Genomic DNA, 19,011 nt, shown 5'->3' on the forward strand with positions numbered 1-19,011 from the left:
ATAAATGTCCAAATCTACCACAAACATAGCATTTCACATTCATTCTGCAATTTTCTGAATTGTGACCAACTTTATTACATTTGGAACATTGACCGGTGGGTAAGTTTGTATTCTGATTATTTCTAAATCTGTAGTGATTTTCTCTATGACCAAATTTGTTGTAATTGAAACATTTCCCATTAAATTTATAAGCATTAGGTTATCTTACCAATTTATTGTGATCTTGATTATTTGCAGTCCCGGAACTTTCTCCATGTTCAAATCCAAGTCCAATTGTATCTCCATTAGGTTTTTGTCTTTTCAGCATGTCATCAAGTCTTTATGAATTTTTCTTGAATTTGTCTTTATGTTCACTTGCAGTGATCAACTCATTTTCATGAATGTCAATTTGTCTCCTAAGCTCCTCTTTATCATGTAGCACATGTGAATCAGATCTATCTTTAACATATCATTCTCATGACAAAGTCTCAAATTTTCATTTGCTCCATCATTAAGTCTCCTAGTCAAGTCTTCTTAATTCTTCTTTCTGTCTTCAATATCCTTACATAGCCTCATGGTTAAATTTCACATTTCATTCCTCATGTTAGTGCTCTCTTGTCTCAACTTCTCTGCAATATCACTAAGATTTTCCTTTTCATCATCATGTTTTTGCATTTGCTCATGAAGTTCCTTCCTCTTCTTCTGTGCTATAACTAGGTTCCCCTGAAGTCCTTTAATGAATTCCTTAGCAGTTCTCATATCATCTTCAAGTTTGATATTCTTCAATTTTCCTACAACAAAATCTTCAAGAGCTCCTTCCAACTATTTTCTCAAACTCTCCATCGATACTGATTTTAGAATCTTCCTCAAGTTGTTAGGCTTTTGCAAATAGAGTACTAGGCTCTGATACCAATTGTTAGATGCAATGACAGTCTCAAAGAAACTAAGAGGAGGGGGGGGTTGAATCAGTGTCTAACTGGTTAGTGGATTATTTGAACTTATTTATAACTTTGCAACTTAAATTAATGTACCAGTAAACAAGCAACAATGCAACAAACAGAAATAATAGAGATAGCATAAATGCACACCATAACAAAAGATATTTTGGAGACAAAACCCAGTTTGGGAAAAACCTTGGTGGTATTTATGACCCACAATATTTACTTGTTGGCCAATATGAATAAATATTACTTCAAACAAGGGCTTGTACATGTAGGAAGGCCAACAGCCTAGAGCTCACTGCTCAATAGAAGAGTCTCACTGACTACAAAATGGACAATTAAATCCAATACAATGTACTACTCAAAATAGCATCTACAATTCTTGATTTAGTACCAATTTAAGCTCTATCATAAACCTTAACCAAAAACCTTGCTGGCGATATAACCTATCTGCCTTATTACAAAATCCTTTCACTATCTTCTACATAATATTCTTCTATCCCATCCTCTTACATTCTATTACAAAAATGACTTATTAGATATCATACATATATGATTCTTTACAATACATCATGTCAGCTTACAAATAATTAATTATATTTACAATACAATTCACATAAACAAAACTTTGTCTCATGTCATCCTGAGTGCTGGTATACTTCATTGTCAGTGTAATCTGGATGTCGGTGAGTGACCTTGTTGTGCCTGCCAGTGCTGGTCAATGATGTCTCTGTTGCCGATGAACCTGTTCAACCTGTTACCGGTTTGTTGCCATCAATGAAAACATCAACCATTCTCATTGAGTGTAGAATGCCAACACTCTATCCATCTTGGTACAAGAATATTCTCGGGCTCACTCTAGATCTAGTCGACATTCTTTCATTCACTATGCAGTTTCTTTGCTCAAAGGCTCTCTAGATTTTTGTAGTTGTGAGACCATGAAATGGCCCCACATTCCAATTGAGACTTTGGGGCTTTCCTTTTCCACATGGTGGTGTTTCATGCATAATAAGGAGTTTTGTCAAAAATATCTTGTTAGGAGTTTCCTAGATTGCATCGTATGTCCTTGATCGCACTATCTTCTCTGAAAAATGAAGTCTTCTCACATTTTAATAAAAAATTTAAAAGGTGGGTGGGAAGACATTAGACCATTGGATTGAGCAATTCAAGGGTTGAGATTATCTAAACCTAGAGTATGTCTAGTTTTGAAAACCTCTCTTGTGCATATGGTGTTATTGACACCCTAAATGATTACAAATTAGATTCAACTTTTCCCACTTCATTCATTTGAAATCTCTTTCATCCTTAGAGCTCTAAGGAAGTGTCCTATCCACTAAATTTTTAGAATTGAAGTTGCTGAGGGTTTTCTCATTTCCAATTTATTCAATTGTATAAAACTAGTAAGTTCAATTTCTCTATTTGTGCCCTCATTCAAGTGCTAAAAGAATGGAATATTTATTTCTTGAGCTACCTGAGTAGGATTAAGAGTGATAGGATTTGGTCATTCCCATAAATTTGCTGATAGAAGTTTGAAAATTTAAAATTGCTGAGGAACCCTTGTTACACTTTTCTTATATAAAACCCTAGTTCTTAAAAATGATTGAATTTTTAGAGGGAATTAAAATAAAATTAGATGAGGATATCATTTCCCAATCATTAGTATCTTCCTAAAAAATTAAATGGTCATGCGATGTAGGAATCCTATCAAATAAAATTGTGAATAAGAATGTCTATTGCAAGGACCCTAGTATCCTCATTTTGGTTTGACCCTCTACAAATTTGGATACAATAAAGGCAAATATAAGCCCCATATTTGTAACATTTAAACACTAGGATTAAGAAAGATGATGGTCCCGAATACGTTCATAGATGTAGAACTAATTAGACCTTTCATGAAAGCATATGGTCCTGACATGAGGGATAAGTCTAGATATGGGTTACTTTTGTGAATTTTTTGGCCTAGATCAAAATGCCAATGTACCCATTGACTTTGAGGAATTAAGAAGAGAATATGACTAAATGAAGAGGTATTATGTAATGGAAGATGTATCATCAAATTTAGGCTAAAATCCTTGAGTAAATAAGAGAGATGATTCACTTATCAAATGCTATGAAATATTCAAAGATTACTTTATCAAAACTTGTTTTTCCTTATGCCAGGTGTTCAATATAGATTCTTAGGTTTAGATACAAATTCATCTAATTGTTCTTGCCATTGATCTTAAGTCATATGAGTAAGAATAGACCATTTTATTATGCCACTTTTGTTGTAAAGAGAACCCACAAGTTCCTCAAATATATAAAGAAGAATCCCAATATAGTGCATTTCAAATGGCACTTGATCTTTTGCCACATTATTGTTTACAATGCAACAAAAATATGGAAGCCCTATCTTAGGGTAAGATTTGAAGAGAACAATAAGCCTTTTCCAATGCAATAATGGACATACATATGAGATAATCAATGAGATAAGGCCAGCTACATCATTTTTTAAGAATTATTTTTGAGGAGATCTTGATCAACTTGGGGGAGAAGATATATTGGAGATAGTCTGATACTATAAAAATATTCTCAAGACCCAAGGAATTTATCCCCAACAAGAGAATTAGCCATAAATGGGGAGATTGGTTATTTTATAAGGACAACCCTATTATAAGAATCTACGACACACCAATGGCACCTCACATACTACCAAGATCTATCCTAGACAAGATTTATTTCTTAGAGAATATATAGTATTTTAATGAAGTAGACAAAATGAAATTAAAGAATGTTGAGAAAGGTTCCTTCCTCCCTTTAATTATCTTCTCAAAATTTTAAACTATACTATCCAAAGAAATTTCTAGAGTTAATTTACAACTTTTTAATACCTAGAAAAATGAAGGTGGATAAGAAAAGGAAATTTGATCCTAAGAATTTCATTCATGACGTAGGGGCTTCTTATAAATTATCTACATATGTACATCAATATAATGAGGTATAATATTTGATAAAAAAAAATTCACACCCAAAAGGAGGTGATCAAAAAAAGAGAAAATTTAATCGATCAAATTCATTAAATATAAAAAAGGGCCATCCATCATCCAAATACACCCACGCAGAGGTTAATGATCCATCTTGAAGATTATATTATTGGTAGATGAGTATAAGAATACTTTAGAAAGCATAAAATTTCCTGTAATGGAGGGGGCATCTCTTCTTCATCACCTATAAAGATACCTCAAAGCTCCCAACCAATCACTCCACTACAATTTCTACCACTAAGTAATGATCTTATATTGTAATTCCCATCAGGTGGATATATAGCCAGTTCAAGTTGCCAAGAGGAAAATAGTGAGTTTAATGCCCCATCAAGGATTGTTGTGGAGTCCCCTCCTAGTGATAGAGCACTTGTTAGTTTAAGTGAGGGAGGTGGTGTTATTAATGATGTAAGAGAAGTGGCATGTGCTAAATTTATCGATGATGACCAATTCATCACCACAAAGGAATTTTAGTAGGTTTGATAAAAAACATGAGAAATTGACTATTTGGCATGTTTATCAAGGCTCAAATAAGCCAAAAATTGTCAAGGATATAGGAGAACTCACTGGCAACCTGACTACTAGAAGGATAGAAGACACAAGTGTCTCACAACTATGCAATTAAAAATGAATACAAAATTGTTTATAGTGGAAATAGCCATGAAACTTGTTCAAATAATGTGTCCAGGTTGAATAAAGAGAATAGGAAATTGAGGGAGCACATCTCCATAATCATAGAGCTACGTGGAACACCTCAACAAGAAGGAGAGGCATCAAAATTAGTGGACACAATAGTGGTAGAATAGCTAGATATTTTGAAGGTTAAAGTCAATAATTTGGAGGAGCTTGAGGAAAGGAAAACAAACCAAAGGACAAAGAGAAAGAGATGGGATATAAGATGAGGATTGATATAGTACATTTTTGTAACGTTGTAAATTGTATACTTATACAATTCACACTTATTTTGGGCTCAATTTGGTAGTTATAACTCATACCCTTGATTTTTGATTGATTGTGCACATCCAATGGCCAAATCTAGATGCTCGACATAGTCCTAAGCTCACTAACCTTAAATTTGACACAAAATTCTAGGCCTATGGTGCCTAGTATCCTAGTCCTACCTTTTTGGGCCAAAATTTGAAACTCCTATGGTTGATAAAATGGAAAGTAGGAATTTCCTCCTTTATGTCGGCCTTTCTCAAAATTTAAACGTGAAATGTGTGAATTTGTTTATAAATACAACAACCGCCACCTCATTTGAACATTTTCTTGTAAGTTACTGCTCCTATCATTTCAATTGAGAACTTCCAATAAGACATCTTCAAGGAAAAAGAGGAGAGATATAAAGTAAATCATTCAAGCAATCAAGTTAGCATCCATGATAAATTTTATGTTTTCGTTCATGAATGATGGAAAGCATTAACTCCCATCAAGAAACATAAACCTTTCATGGAGCTTCAAGACAAGAAGATCATAGAAAAGGTATCATTTGTCAATTCTACATTTGCTTAACATTTTCAGCCTCTACCCTACCAAGGGTAAGCTTTCTTTGCTAATCATAATTTTTGTAGTCAAGGTTATCTCTTACCTAGGGTTTTTCTTTAAAAATCTGCAATACAAACTAGTACACTTTTCTTTCCTTTTTGTGGGTGCGTAATAGATCGGATTGCTAAAATCTACAAAGTTGCTAAGTGAAAAATGAGACCTACAATTCCAAACATTGAATAGGAAGTAACCCCTATATTATGTCTAGTCACTCACCTATCTAACATTTTTTGGATAAGTTTTGGAGAGTGTGATATGAAGAGCATTACATAATTCGGGGTTTGTAGTCTTAGGCTTTATGACACCTATTAGGACTAAAGTGCCTAGAAAATTGCTCTATCGCTATCAGGCCCATATTTTAGTGAAAGGTTCCTTTCCATATTTTATTTCTAGATCTACTCTTTTGTGTTGAATTTCAGTTCTATATCTTTCTCTTTATGTTGAATATTGTCAATTTTTTAGAGTTTTACCTAGTTCTTGCATCATTTCTTATCTTTATCATATCTAATCATATTGATATTAAAAGATAACAATCAACTGTAGTGCCTTGTTCCCTTAAGCTACTAAAGTTGGGCCTAATTGATTATTCTCCAATGATTTATATGGGATTGGAAGTGATTCATAGTTTGCATGTTTAGACTAGTGAACACCTAATCCCATCCTTTCTTATTTTGGTGAACCCAACATAGCTTAAATAATTTTTCATTTAGATGTTATAATTAATTAAACTGGGATAGGCCCAAACCATTACATATACACTAAAGAACAACACCTAGGGTGCACGAGGAATGTGAACCTAGCTGAAAAATAGAAGACACCAAAACATGCTAGAAACCATTGGGTGAATAGACAAAAACTAGAGACAACAAAAAAATAAAAACCAACTTTCCACCCATCAAAGAAACAAAGGAATGGTCTACTAGATGGGGGCATTACCCTCTTGCCATTAATTACATAGACCTTTTACTTTTTCCAAAAAGGAAATATTTTTGTTCAAATATTTTGCAAAGGCTAGATTGTCAGACTCCGAGGTAGCCTTGACCAAAAGGGTAGGGTATCCATCATTGTAGAGGGAGAATCCATTTGTCTCTTCCATTTCACCTTTATGCGCTTAATTTCCTCTTGTATATCATTCAAGGAGGCTGAATTCTTTAATGTCATCTCCTGGCTTAGTGCAGACATTTCCTCGACTCTTTTCTTTAGGACCTCCTGGATCTCCTTTAGCTCATCCACTTTATTTCTAATTTGGATGTTTGTACTTGAGTTTAACTAGATAAAATTTTCTAATTTAGAGATACTAATTTATGAAATTCATCCTTTATGTTCTTGCATTAATTGATTAATCATCATTTCTTTAGCTCCTATTGCCTAAATATGTGGTTAATTGATTATTTCATTGCTATATTGCATTTTTTAATGAGTTTCTCATTGCTATAATTGAATAGGATTTATTAGTTGCTTACATTTTATTGACAATTGTATAAAAGGCATCAAGATCATAAATTATTTCTTTTTCTTTGGCCTCTAGCCTTAGTTGTTTTCTAGGAGCAATTACATATATTGTTGGAGCTTCTGCTTGTACTTGACTTTCATAACCCATTATTATAAATCCAATATCCTTGTGAGAAAAAATTATATACTCAAGGTTTCCTATGGTTTAAAAATTAAAGCCTACAAGCCTTAGTTTGTTGTTTACTTATTACCACCAAGGAGCTTGGGTGAATTCTCTTCTCTTAATTGAACACCTATCTTGCCTAGTATTATTGAGAATCCTTCCCTTATGCTTCTCATGATGAGAATGACTCTTCAACACAACTTTCTATTGATCAATATGGCTAATTAATAATTGAAATTGGCTTATTCATGATATATTCCAACCATCTTATATTCTTGGGGTCTTCATCTTTAGTCAAGGTGAGCATCTTGCCACTTGGACTCCCCTTCCTCCTTTTTCTATCACATTCCAACTAATCCTTCATAGCCATCAATCTTAAATGATTCAATCTCAACTGTTGATCTCTGTCACATGGGATTTTTCTCATGAAAATCTATGAAAAGAGAATTTCTCTAGCATTTTGAATCTAGTAGTTATCTTGCATTCATGTGAGTTTTGAGTATCCAAGAATTTTAGCAATTAAAATGTGCCTTTGGCATTTTAGTTTAATATTTTATATAGTTTCATATTTAGCTTTCCATACAACATCTAGTTATCAATAGTCCATTTAAATTTTGTCATCTTGGAAGCTACAACTAGTGCAATTTGAGAGAAACATATGCAACAAGATCAAAGATGATAGGACACAATGAGACAACAAGTGGAGGTTTACTATCTTAAGTATTTCTCTTTTAATTATTTCATTAGTAATTTTGGAATTTCCTAAAGGTTTATATTATTGTGAAACTAACAAATCTTGCAGGTTCGTTTGTTGAAATATTTCCAAGTTAGACATTTTGGTGCCCATCGTGCAGCATAACCACACTTTCTATCTTCTTTCCTTCATTCTCACATTTTTAAAAGTGTAGTATTGGCCATTTAGAGGAATGGATTATGGGTTGCATTGATGTTTTTCCATTAATGCCAACACTAGTTGTTTGGATGCTTTATCGACACCCTTTTGGTCTCGATAGGTTGAGTAGTTTCTGGTTGGTTTGATTCTGGCATGATCCAAAAAGATCCGATATTATTTGGTTATGAAATTAGCTTATTCATGATACTCATGTTCATATTCTATAAGTTGATTTTGGTCTGGTGATCGGATGCTATCCTGTTTGCTTGGAAGCCTGGCTTCTGGTTCCGGTGAGGGTTTCACCGACAGAGCTTTTGATGAAGATCTTTGATGATGTGCATAAGTGGTGTTGGTGCAACTTCTGGTGGAGTTTTAGGATGTTGTTGGTGAACATGTTCGAGACTTGGTGGTTGGAGATGATTACTTTAACATGTGGACTATATTGGGTCGCAGTTGGTCTAGGTTATGGACCAATTTAATGAAGTGTGTGGATTGAACTTCTTGATACATTTCTAGCATGTCTTATGTGTTGAATATTATTTGTTTGGTCTAAGGCCGACATGTTTTGTAATTATGTAATCGGTTTATTGTTTGGTGGATGACTTGATTGTTTTTGGTCGAGGGTTTGTTTGTATATATGATGTAAGATCTCATTGTAGATCATCATGGTCATGGTCATGGGAATAGGAAATGGATATGTAATGTGCGAATAATGTAATATCATTTAGGTAGAGGATTTAGTCAATCATTGGAGATCGAATTGGGTTTATGTAAGAGGATTTAGTCCTTCGATATTGACATTAACTGAAACTATACTTAGGCATAGGAAATGCTATCTTTGCAGTTCAAACACTTCTCCGAATTGTAGTCTGGATTTCTATGTAGTCAATGAGACTCCTTTTGTGATGAGAAGTGCGCTCTAGGTTGTTGCCCTTCCTGCAAGTGCAGGCCCTTCAATTGTAATTCACATACTTACTGTAGAAGTATTATCTGACTGTGGGTAGGCTTCCCACCATGGTTTTCCTCTTTACCAGGTTTTCCATGTACAAATCTTGGTCTCATGTGGATGGTATTTATTTTGTGATTATTGTTTATGCTTAATTGGTTTAACTTCTATTCTGATATTTGGTTGAAGCATTCCCATATTAATTATTTGGGTTCTGGTATTAAATTTTTAATTTCTTAAGGTTCTGATAATCTATGACAATGGATTCATCCCCCCCTCTCAGTTGTCTTCCTATTATTTGAACTATCTAACAATTGGTATCAAAGCATTGGTCATCTCTATAGAAAGCTTAAGCACTTGAGAAAGATCCTATGGTGTCTAACAGTTCAAGTTCATCCAGTTCATCTGGAGCTATCATTTAGAGAGATATTCCTAGGCTTGATGGAACAAATTACATGGTATGGAAGATTCAGATGGAGACTCATCTGAGATGTCTTAGTAAGGAGATTTGAGAGATCACATAGAATAGTGTCACACCTTATAATTCAGCATCTGGCGATCCTCCTCCAAAAAACTTGGATAAGGAGCTTTAGAATGATTGTAGACCAAGAGAAGCCCTCTTGTGTGCACTTTCTGATTAGCAAGTAATGGGATTAACTGACAAATCATCTAGAAATGCTATATGGGATAAGCTGGAGACTCTTAATGAAGGTGATCCTACAATGAAGATTGCTAAACTTGATGGTTACTAGGTGAGATATGAAAACCTGAAGATGGAAGGAGATGAAAGGATTACTACATTCATGGAAAGGGTAAATGAAATTGTTATGGGAATTCAATGTTGTGGTGAAACTCTGAGTGAAGATGAAATAGTTTCTAAAGTTTTGAGAGCCCTACTGGTATCTTACAAGATGAAGGATACTTCTATTAATGAGTTGAGAACAATGGCTAATACATTTGTCAAAAATGATACCTTGTTTGGGAAATTATCTGCTTTTGAGCTTGAAGAATTTGGACCTTCTGAAGCTATGAAGTCTGAACTTGCTTTTCATGCATTTGCATCATCAACTGGTAAGAAAGATTGGAAATATTTATATGCAAAGGAATTGGGTGATATGAAGAGAGAAGATGAAGAGTTTGAGCAACTTGAAGTACTATTTTCTAGAAGAGTACCTAAAGGACTGATAGGACGTAAGTACGAAGGAAAAGCACCTTTTAAATGTTTTGCATGTAATAAGATTGGTCATTTTGTATCTAGATGTCTTGAAAGGAATTCAACATTTGAAGAAAGAGTGATAAGATATTTTAAGCCTAACCCTAGATATCAAAACAAGTATAAGTACAAGAAAAATAGAGAGAAATCATGCTACATAGAGGATGACAAAGACATTATTGATTCTGATGATGAATTGACAGAAGACTCTGCTAGTGGTTCTAGCAATGGGAAGGAATGGGTGTTCCTATCTATCAAGGAAGATGTTCTAGCACTAGAAGAGAATGTACCTGAAGAGAAGACACTTGCTACTAAAATTCAAGACAAGAATGAATGGGTAATTGACAGTGGTTGTTTGCATCATATGATTGGAGATAAAGGGAAGTTTCTATCTTTGCAAGAATTTGATGGTGTTCTGGTTAGATTCAGAGATGACAAAGCATGTATGATCAAAGGAAAAGGAACTATATACTAGATGGTAAGAACAATAGTGACAATGTTTATTATGTTGAAGGTTTAAGGCATAATCTTTTGAGTGTAGGACAATTGGTGGATAAGGGATTTCAATTATAGTTCAAGGATGGAAAATACAAAATCATTAATAGATCTGGTTTAGAGATTGCAATCAGTACACAGACAAAAGGTAATATATTTCATTTGAATTCTAGTGAGAAGACATGTTTGATTACATAGATTGATGAGAGTTGGCTATAGCATTAAAGGTCATGTCATGTTAATTTTGATTGCATTGTAAAGATCAGTTCAACTAAGGTAGTTAGAGATATACCTAATATTATGAAGCCCTATAATCCGGTATGTAAAGAATGTCAAATGGGTAAACAGGTCAGAACTTCTTTTAGGTGTATACAAGATAAATATAATGATGTTCTTAATCTTATTCATACTAATTTGTGTGGCCCTACTAGAGTTAAAATTTTTCAAGCTGATAGATATTTCATGCTAATCATTGATGATTATTCTAGAATGACGTGGGTTACTTTTTTAAAAGAAAATTTTGAGGCATTTAAAAAGTTTAAGATCTTTAAGGCTAATGTGGAAATTGAGACAGGAATGAAAATTAAATGTTTGAGGTCAGATCATGGTGGTGAATTCATCTCCGGTGAGTTTAATAACTTTTGTGACAAGCATGGTATTAGAAGACAATTTTCTACTCCCTAGACACCTCAATAGAATGGAGTTGTGAAAAGGAAGAACATAACTATCTTGGATGCTACTAGAACAATGATGATGGAATCTAGTCTACCTCATATCTACTGGAGAGAAGTAGTGAGCACAATAGTTTATACATTCAACAGAGTACATATCAAAGGAGAAACTGATAAGATGCCTTATGAATTATGGTTTGGCAATACACCTATAGTTAAGTATCTCAAAATCTTTGGTATTAAATGTTATATTAGGAGAGATGATACTATTGGAAAATTTGATCCTAGATGTGATGAAGGCATATTTCTTAGTTATTCTAATGAAAAAAATGGATATAGATGTTATAACAAGAGATTGTAGAGAATTGTGGAGAGTGCTAATGTCAAGGTGGATGAGCTAAATTGAGATCAAATCAGAGTTTATGAAAAGGAATTGATAGTCAAAATGATTATATCTGAATCAGTAGCACCTTTACCAAAATAGAGTGTTGAACTAGTTACTCTGGCAGTATCAAAAAATTCTATAGTAACTGAAGAACTGAGAAGAGGAACAGAGATTCAAAGGACTCCTAGGTATGTGAGATTGAATCATTCAGAAGATTAGATCATTGGGCATAAGAAAAATGGATTAATGACAAGAAGAAGATTGGAAACTAATGAGGTATGTTTAATTTCACAAATTGAACCTGTATCAGTAATTGAGGCATGTAAAGATGAATATTGGTTGAAAGATATGTAAGAAGAATTAGATCAGATTGAGAAAAATAAAACATGGACTTTGGTTCCCTGGCTTAAAAATAAGAATATTATTGGAACTAAATGGGTTTTTAGGAGTAAATTGAATGAGGATGGTCAAGTTATAAGGAATAAGGCTAGATTGGTTTGTAAAGGATATTATCAGAAGGAAGGAATTGATTATGGAGAGAGTTTTGTGCCGGTAGCTAGGATTGAAGTTGTAAGATTATTTCTCACCTATGCTACTCATAGGAACTACGAGGTTTATCATATGGATGTTAAGTGTGCATTTTTCACTAGTACATTCAAAGCTGATTTCCGACGGGCGTTTGTCAGATTTTTGATGAATTTTCATCGGAGTGTCGACAAAATCCATCGTCGAAAACTCGACATCGGATTGGTCGATGATGCCATGCTCGTCAAAAATTCGACAATCCAATGGACTCTGCTGACGGTCAAAGAAGTCGTCGGTCGAGAGCTTGGTATTCGTCGTAATTCCGATGATGACCATTTTTATAAAAAAAAGTAATAATTATCATCGATATAAAAAAAATAATACCTGAGAAAAGCCCTTTTGGTTTCTAATTTGGCGTTACTGTACTATTCACTTAAGCGATGGGCCCATTTATCATAAAAGTGTTCTCCCCTTGTCATTTACCTAGGCGGTCCCTTTAAATATTTTATTCTTGTTCACTTTTAATCTACCTTTTCTAATGTCTGTCGGGCCTTATAAGTATCATGTGATTTTCAGTTGATCTGACGGCCTGTGTTGATTCGTGACCAAAAAGTGCTTGAAACTTAGTTTCCACGAAGTAGTGAAAGGCGAAGGTGGACCCAGCATATAGGTTTGGACCAAAGCTAAACACTGATCAAGTTTCATCTGATCGAACGGACAGCGTGGTTTCGTGAGATCAAGCTGAATGTGTTTTAACCTTCGTGAAGTGGTGAAAGGGTTTGGCGGGTCCTAGAGATAAGCGGTCTTCTTTGATTAAAGAATGATCGGGTTGGAAAAAGATCAATGGCTTCTCGTTGTTTCATGGCCGGGAGATGCACGAGCCATACCTTCAGTGAAATAGTGAAAAGGTGGAGGGTCCCGCTAAGAGTGGTAGTAAATGTGGTAGCCCCAGTTGGTGATGACATGGTGGTGACAAGGCACTGAGTTGGTGGTATGTAGTGGGTCCGAGCAAGGTTGCCATAAAAAGAGTAAACAACGAGCAAGTTCTTGAGATCTAATGGCTCACGTGAATTCACGAAGATAAGATGCTAGCAAGTTAGTCATTGCGAAGTAGAGAAAAGGCCGATGGGCCCAAGGGACAGGCATGGCATGAAGTTAAAAGCAGATCAGGTCTATTTTGATCTAACAATTCTTGTGGTTTTGTGGCTGCAAGCCAAACAAAGAATAATGTTCACAAAGTTGTGAAAGACAAATGGAAATCACATGGAGGAGTGATGTGGCATAACAACTACCACTTTTTGTAGAGCTTTTTGTAGAGCTTGGAAAAAGATCAATGGCTTCTCATTGTTTCATGGCTAGGAGATGCATGAGCTATACCTTCAGCGAAATAGTGAAAAGGTGGAGGGTCCCGCTAAGAGTGGTAGTAAATGTGGTAACCCCAGTTGGCGATGACATGGTGGTGACAAGGCATTGAGTTGGTGGTATGCAGTGGGTCCGGGCAAGGTTGTCATAAAAAGAGTAGACAACAAGCAAGTTCTTGAGATCTAACAGCTCACGTGAATTCACGAAGATAAGATGCTAGCAAGTTAGTCATTGCGAAGTAGCAAAAAGGCCGATGGGCCCAAGGGATAGGCATGGTATGAAGTTAAAAGTAGATCAGGTCTATTTTGATCTAACGGTTCTCGTGGTTTCATGGCTGCAAGCCAAACAAAGAATAATGTTCATGAAGTCACAAAAGACAGGTGGAAATCACATAGAGGAGTGACATGACATGTGGTTTTAAAAAGTGGTTGAGGGCCTGCCTAGGTGTAACTAACAGTTATGTGGGAATAATAAAAGGGAACACATGGCGTTTTAAGGGTGGAACCAAAAGGAGTTTCCAAGGCTAATGGTCGACTACCATGTGGCATTTATTAACCAGATAACAAGTGGGGTAAGTAATTCCGAGATAAAGGGCCCACTTAAAAGGCATTCATCTCAAGATTGATCCAACGCTTCTCGTTGTTTCATGACCCGAAGATACCCACAGCTTAACCTCAGCGAAATGGTGAAAATTGTTAGCCATCAAGATGTGGTGCAGTTAGTTAAAAGGATTGACGGTCCCGGTTGGAGTTAAAGGTTGGGTGATTTGAGTTTGATCTAACGCTTGGCGTAGCCTTGTGAAGGAAAAGTGCACGACTGTTAAACTCCACAAAGTGGCGAAAAGGACGTAGGGCCCAACACTTAAGCAAAGAGATTAAATGGAGATAAAGGCGATGTAAGTTCTTGAGATCCAATGGCCAGCATTGTTTCATGAAAGAAAAGAGCACGGATTTTATGTTCTGTGAAGTAGTGAAAGAGTGAAACAGAGGAAAGACTTAGAGAAATTATGACCCGTTGGAGCTAGTTTTGAATTCGATTTGGCGAATTTAATTTTGAAAAGAAAACTGAAGCATGTAGAGTTAATTTCTAAAAACTTAAATGCCAACTTGCCCTTTTTAGTTCGCATCAACTTGATTGCTAAGTATTTTTTCATCGAAGTTTGTTGTAGAGCGATTTTCTTCAGGCGAATAATCAGGTTTCTTGTTCTTTTCTTGATAACTCTTGGTTTGTTCTCAAATACTGTTGTGTGAATTACTTCATTAGAGGTCTGTGCTAGCTTCTAGTGGTATAATTGTTTGACCAGAATGGCACCCAGAAGAGAATTTATAGGGAAAGTGAATTACCAGGACTGAAATATCTGTGATGATTTTTTAGAGAAATTAACCATGTCCACCAATGCTGGGGCTAAGGCCAAAGAGCTAGTACCTAAGAATCCTCATCTAAAAATTGGAGATGGCCTTTATGATAAGAGTAATTGGTTGAGGGACCCTGAAATAGGATTGTCAGGCTTAGGACTCTTCAAAGTCGGTTTTGGGCAGAGGAATTCCCCAGCTTCTTTAAATGGCATATGGGAGCAGGATGTAGGAAAGCTTGTGGTCCCAGGTGTTTTTATGGATTTAGATCTATTAGCCCTGATTGCATAGAATTATGACTCTGTGGAAAGATGCATCAGGAACATAATGGGATCAGTCTTGATTGAGATAAATGAAGATGAATTCAGGAAAGTGTTTAAACTCAGTGAGTCCTCCAATTTGTTAGAACCTATTGACTTTGAGTCATTAGCCCAGGTTTACAACATACAAAGGGATCATCTTAGAAGTGGCCCATTGAAATAATTCTTTGTAAAGATAGGGGGGTTAATAGTTGTAGGCCCCAACACAATGGAACCATTCTCTCTCAACCTATTCACTTTGAGAGCTAAGGGTATGTATTGGGCATTATGCCAGATTTTTGGAGAGGATGCTGAAAAGAATATGCCAACCCATTATATGTTAATGATTGCACAAATTCTAAACCCCTCCCTAGCAATAACATTTGATTATGTCTCATACCTTTCTGATGCAATTCATAAAGGGCTAGTAGGAATTAAAAATGGTAAGGTGGATAGGCCATTTGGATGGTACTCCATGTTAATGCATATGTTTCTATTCAAAGGGGCTGATTATTTTGGAAAGGAGATGGAATTGATTAAGGTCAAGGATAAAGAGGATATGCCAGTGCAATTGTGGAGTACTATTCTATCTTGGGATAGAGAAGATGCAAGTTATTTAAAGTTTGATAGATGCTTTGCATCTAAAATTAGGATTCTTCTATGCAGAGAAAACCCTAGAATTCCTAAGGCTCTTTTGGAGTTTCTCAGACCAAAGGAGTTTGCAGAGGATATCAAGATTGTTCACAATTGGGGAGACATATATTTGTAACCTGTGTCTACTATTTTTAGAGTGTTTGGATTTAGAGGCACCACCTTTTTACTACCCCATCAGGTCCCATTGAAGATAGGGATTGCAGAAGTCCTGAGACAAATTGGGAGAGTACAAGAAGTAGAGCTAACCAATAGAGGTAAAGGGACTATTTTCCCAACTATTACCATGGCTCACCATTTTGTGATCACTAAGGGTGGATGGAGATTTTTTGAAGAATTATTTAAGCCATATAGGCTATCTACTACAGTGTCAAGATGTGCAGACCCCAAGGATTTTTTCAATAGCTTGTTTAGAAAAAGAGCAGTGTGCAAAGGTAGGCCACATCAATTTCAGTTCCCAAAAGATCTGATTAGAAATGAATTCAGCTTAGATGAGAAAGAACTGAGGAAGGAGAAGTGGGTGGCATATGAGAAAGCCCTTTATTTTATCCATCAATTTGACACTGGCTATGACCCCCTTTCTAGCTTTAATCCATTTGAGGAGAAAATAAAATTCCTAATTCTTTATTTTGAAGATCTCATGCAGACCTTAAAAGAAAAGAGGGAGGCCATAATGCAAAATGAGCCTAATAAGGCTAAGATGGTATTGGCTAAGCCTTCCTTTTCTAGAGATATCCCATGTGGTGACTATGTAATGCACAAAAGGTCAAAGTACACTATGATAATGCCAGTGATAGGTGAGCCTTCCACTTCAAAAGGGAAGAGGAAAATTGAAGATGCCATTGACATCCAGGATTCCCTTAAGAAGTAGAGAGTGGGAAAGGAAATTGAAACTGATGAGCCTCAATATTCTCCATCTTAGTCTCCTATCCACATTGGAGATGAACAAGTTGTGGCTGAACAATTATTGCAGTTAGGGAGTCTCGGTGAGATTGCCTATACCTATGAGGAGACCCAAGAGGGGATGCCCAAAGAGCCACCTAATGCTGAAATGGATTTGACTGATGGTGAGTTAAAGGACCAAGAAATGGACCTTACTGTTAAGAAAGCTAGTGAAGAATTCTTAGTTGACAGTAATTTTGTCACATCAGGAGCTTTTATACAGTTTCTATGGAAGCAAAATATTGATCAATTCAAGACTAGATGTGAATAGAGGAAAAGTGAATAGCCTCTTAAAATTACAACTCAGGTAGAAGAAGAGGTTAAGCAATAAATTATGGAGGAGTTCAAAGCAATCACCCCTGAGAAAGGAAGAGAAATGGTAGCAAAGGTTGGTGTGTTGATTCTCCCTGAATGGGATATAGTTGATGCCTTAGTGCTTGATGTAGTGAGGAAAGAAACAAAGCCTATGGAGGGAGTGACATTAAACAAAGATAATGCTGCTCTTGTCATGTGGTCTTTAAAAAAGAATGAAAACAAAAGAAGGAAGGATGCATCAGATTATAGCCTCTTAGGAGGCATGATAGTTAAAAGAGTCCAAGACACAGGGGTAGTGGAAGCTGCAAACACAGTCCTAGAGACTACAAAATTTAGTGTTGTGGTGGCAGAGAAAGAGGCACAAGAAAAGGCTAATCTCTAATTGAAGTTGGAGACTATTTTAAAAGCTTACAATGATGCTAAAGAAGGAATAGCCAACAAAGGCAGCATAATTGCTAGACTCCAGAGTTAACTGGCAGGTCAATATCATCCCAGTGAATCTTCTACACTCATGATAGCCTCCTCTCTAGCAAAACCCCCTCCTACTAGTCCCATCATTGAATATCCCCCTTCTCCTATGCCTTCTATTTCCCAATTACTTGAAAATGTCCAACATGAGTTGGAAAAATTGAAACAAGTTCAAACATTGTATGCAAACAAATATGAGGAGAAGGTGAAAGCCACCATCTTGAAGTTTGCTGACTCAGTCAAAACCTCCAATGTATACATAAATATGAAGAGGATTCTTGATATTTTGATCAAATTGAGAGAAGAAGAAGCCACTTTGGAACCAATCTTGATTAAGTGGGTGCCTAGAGGTAAAGAGTTAGAGCTCATGTGTTCTTCCCATGCAGATGCAAAAGAGAATGACAATCTAAGGTCTACATGTGATTTTATAAAAGAGATGAATATTCTTTCAGTGGAAGGAGCAAGTATAAAAATAAAAGCCCAAATTTATAGGAAAGAATATGCAAATCATAAATTTGAAATGTTTCCAGGAGGTTTCATTGGTCCTATCCAGCTAAAGGAAGAGAAGACTTGGTTAAAGGAGGTGGACCATAATTTGTCCCTAAGGATCAATCAGATTATTAGTACTGATGACACATCCTTATTTGTCCAACCAATTGAGGAAATTGAAAAAGTGAAATCTCATTATGGTTTCATAGAAATAGAGATTGGGCATGTACGAGTCGCTTGGAAGCGGCTAGAAGATATGAAATAGAAGATTGCTAGTTTTACTTGGCCTAGTGATGATGTGTATCAGGAGTAGAAAGGTAAGTATATGGGACATAAAGAAGATGCTCAGGAGCAGTTATAGGAGGTTGCAACAAAACAACAAGCAGAGGAAGCCGCGGATGCTAAAAAGGACTTATAATGACTTCTTGAAAATGATCGGTTGTTTGAACAAACTTTCTTTTGAAGGGTCCAAAGCTTGTATGCATCCATACTATTATAAATGGATACTAGGACTCCTAAAAAAATGATCGCAAGTAATTGTAAGAAAACACTACAGAAATTTATCTAAGATTTTTTCTAGTCTTATGGAGAATACTCTGAGTTTTGTAATATTTTCTCCAAATTAATATCAATATATAGACTAGAAATAGTGTATATACATAAATGTGCATAGCAGTCATAGGGAAACTCATGTCAAATGTGCAACTCAATACAATAAATAATTTTAGTTTGTAGCCCTATAGCATCATAATGCAGTCCTTGACCAAGTATGCATACAAGAAACATCTAGTTCTATTAAGGCACAAGCATCAAAGTTAGAGGTTATGATAACTAGTGAAAAACATCAAGAACAAAAAGTTTAGTCTCAAGAATTAGGAGTTGTAATAAAATAACTTACAAGGATGA

Source organism: Cryptomeria japonica, chromosome 10 (assembly GCF_030272615.1).
Source record: "Cryptomeria japonica chromosome 10, Sugi_1.0, whole genome shotgun sequence".
Classification (NCBI taxonomy): domain Eukaryota; kingdom Viridiplantae; phylum Streptophyta; class Pinopsida; order Cupressales; family Cupressaceae; genus Cryptomeria; species Cryptomeria japonica.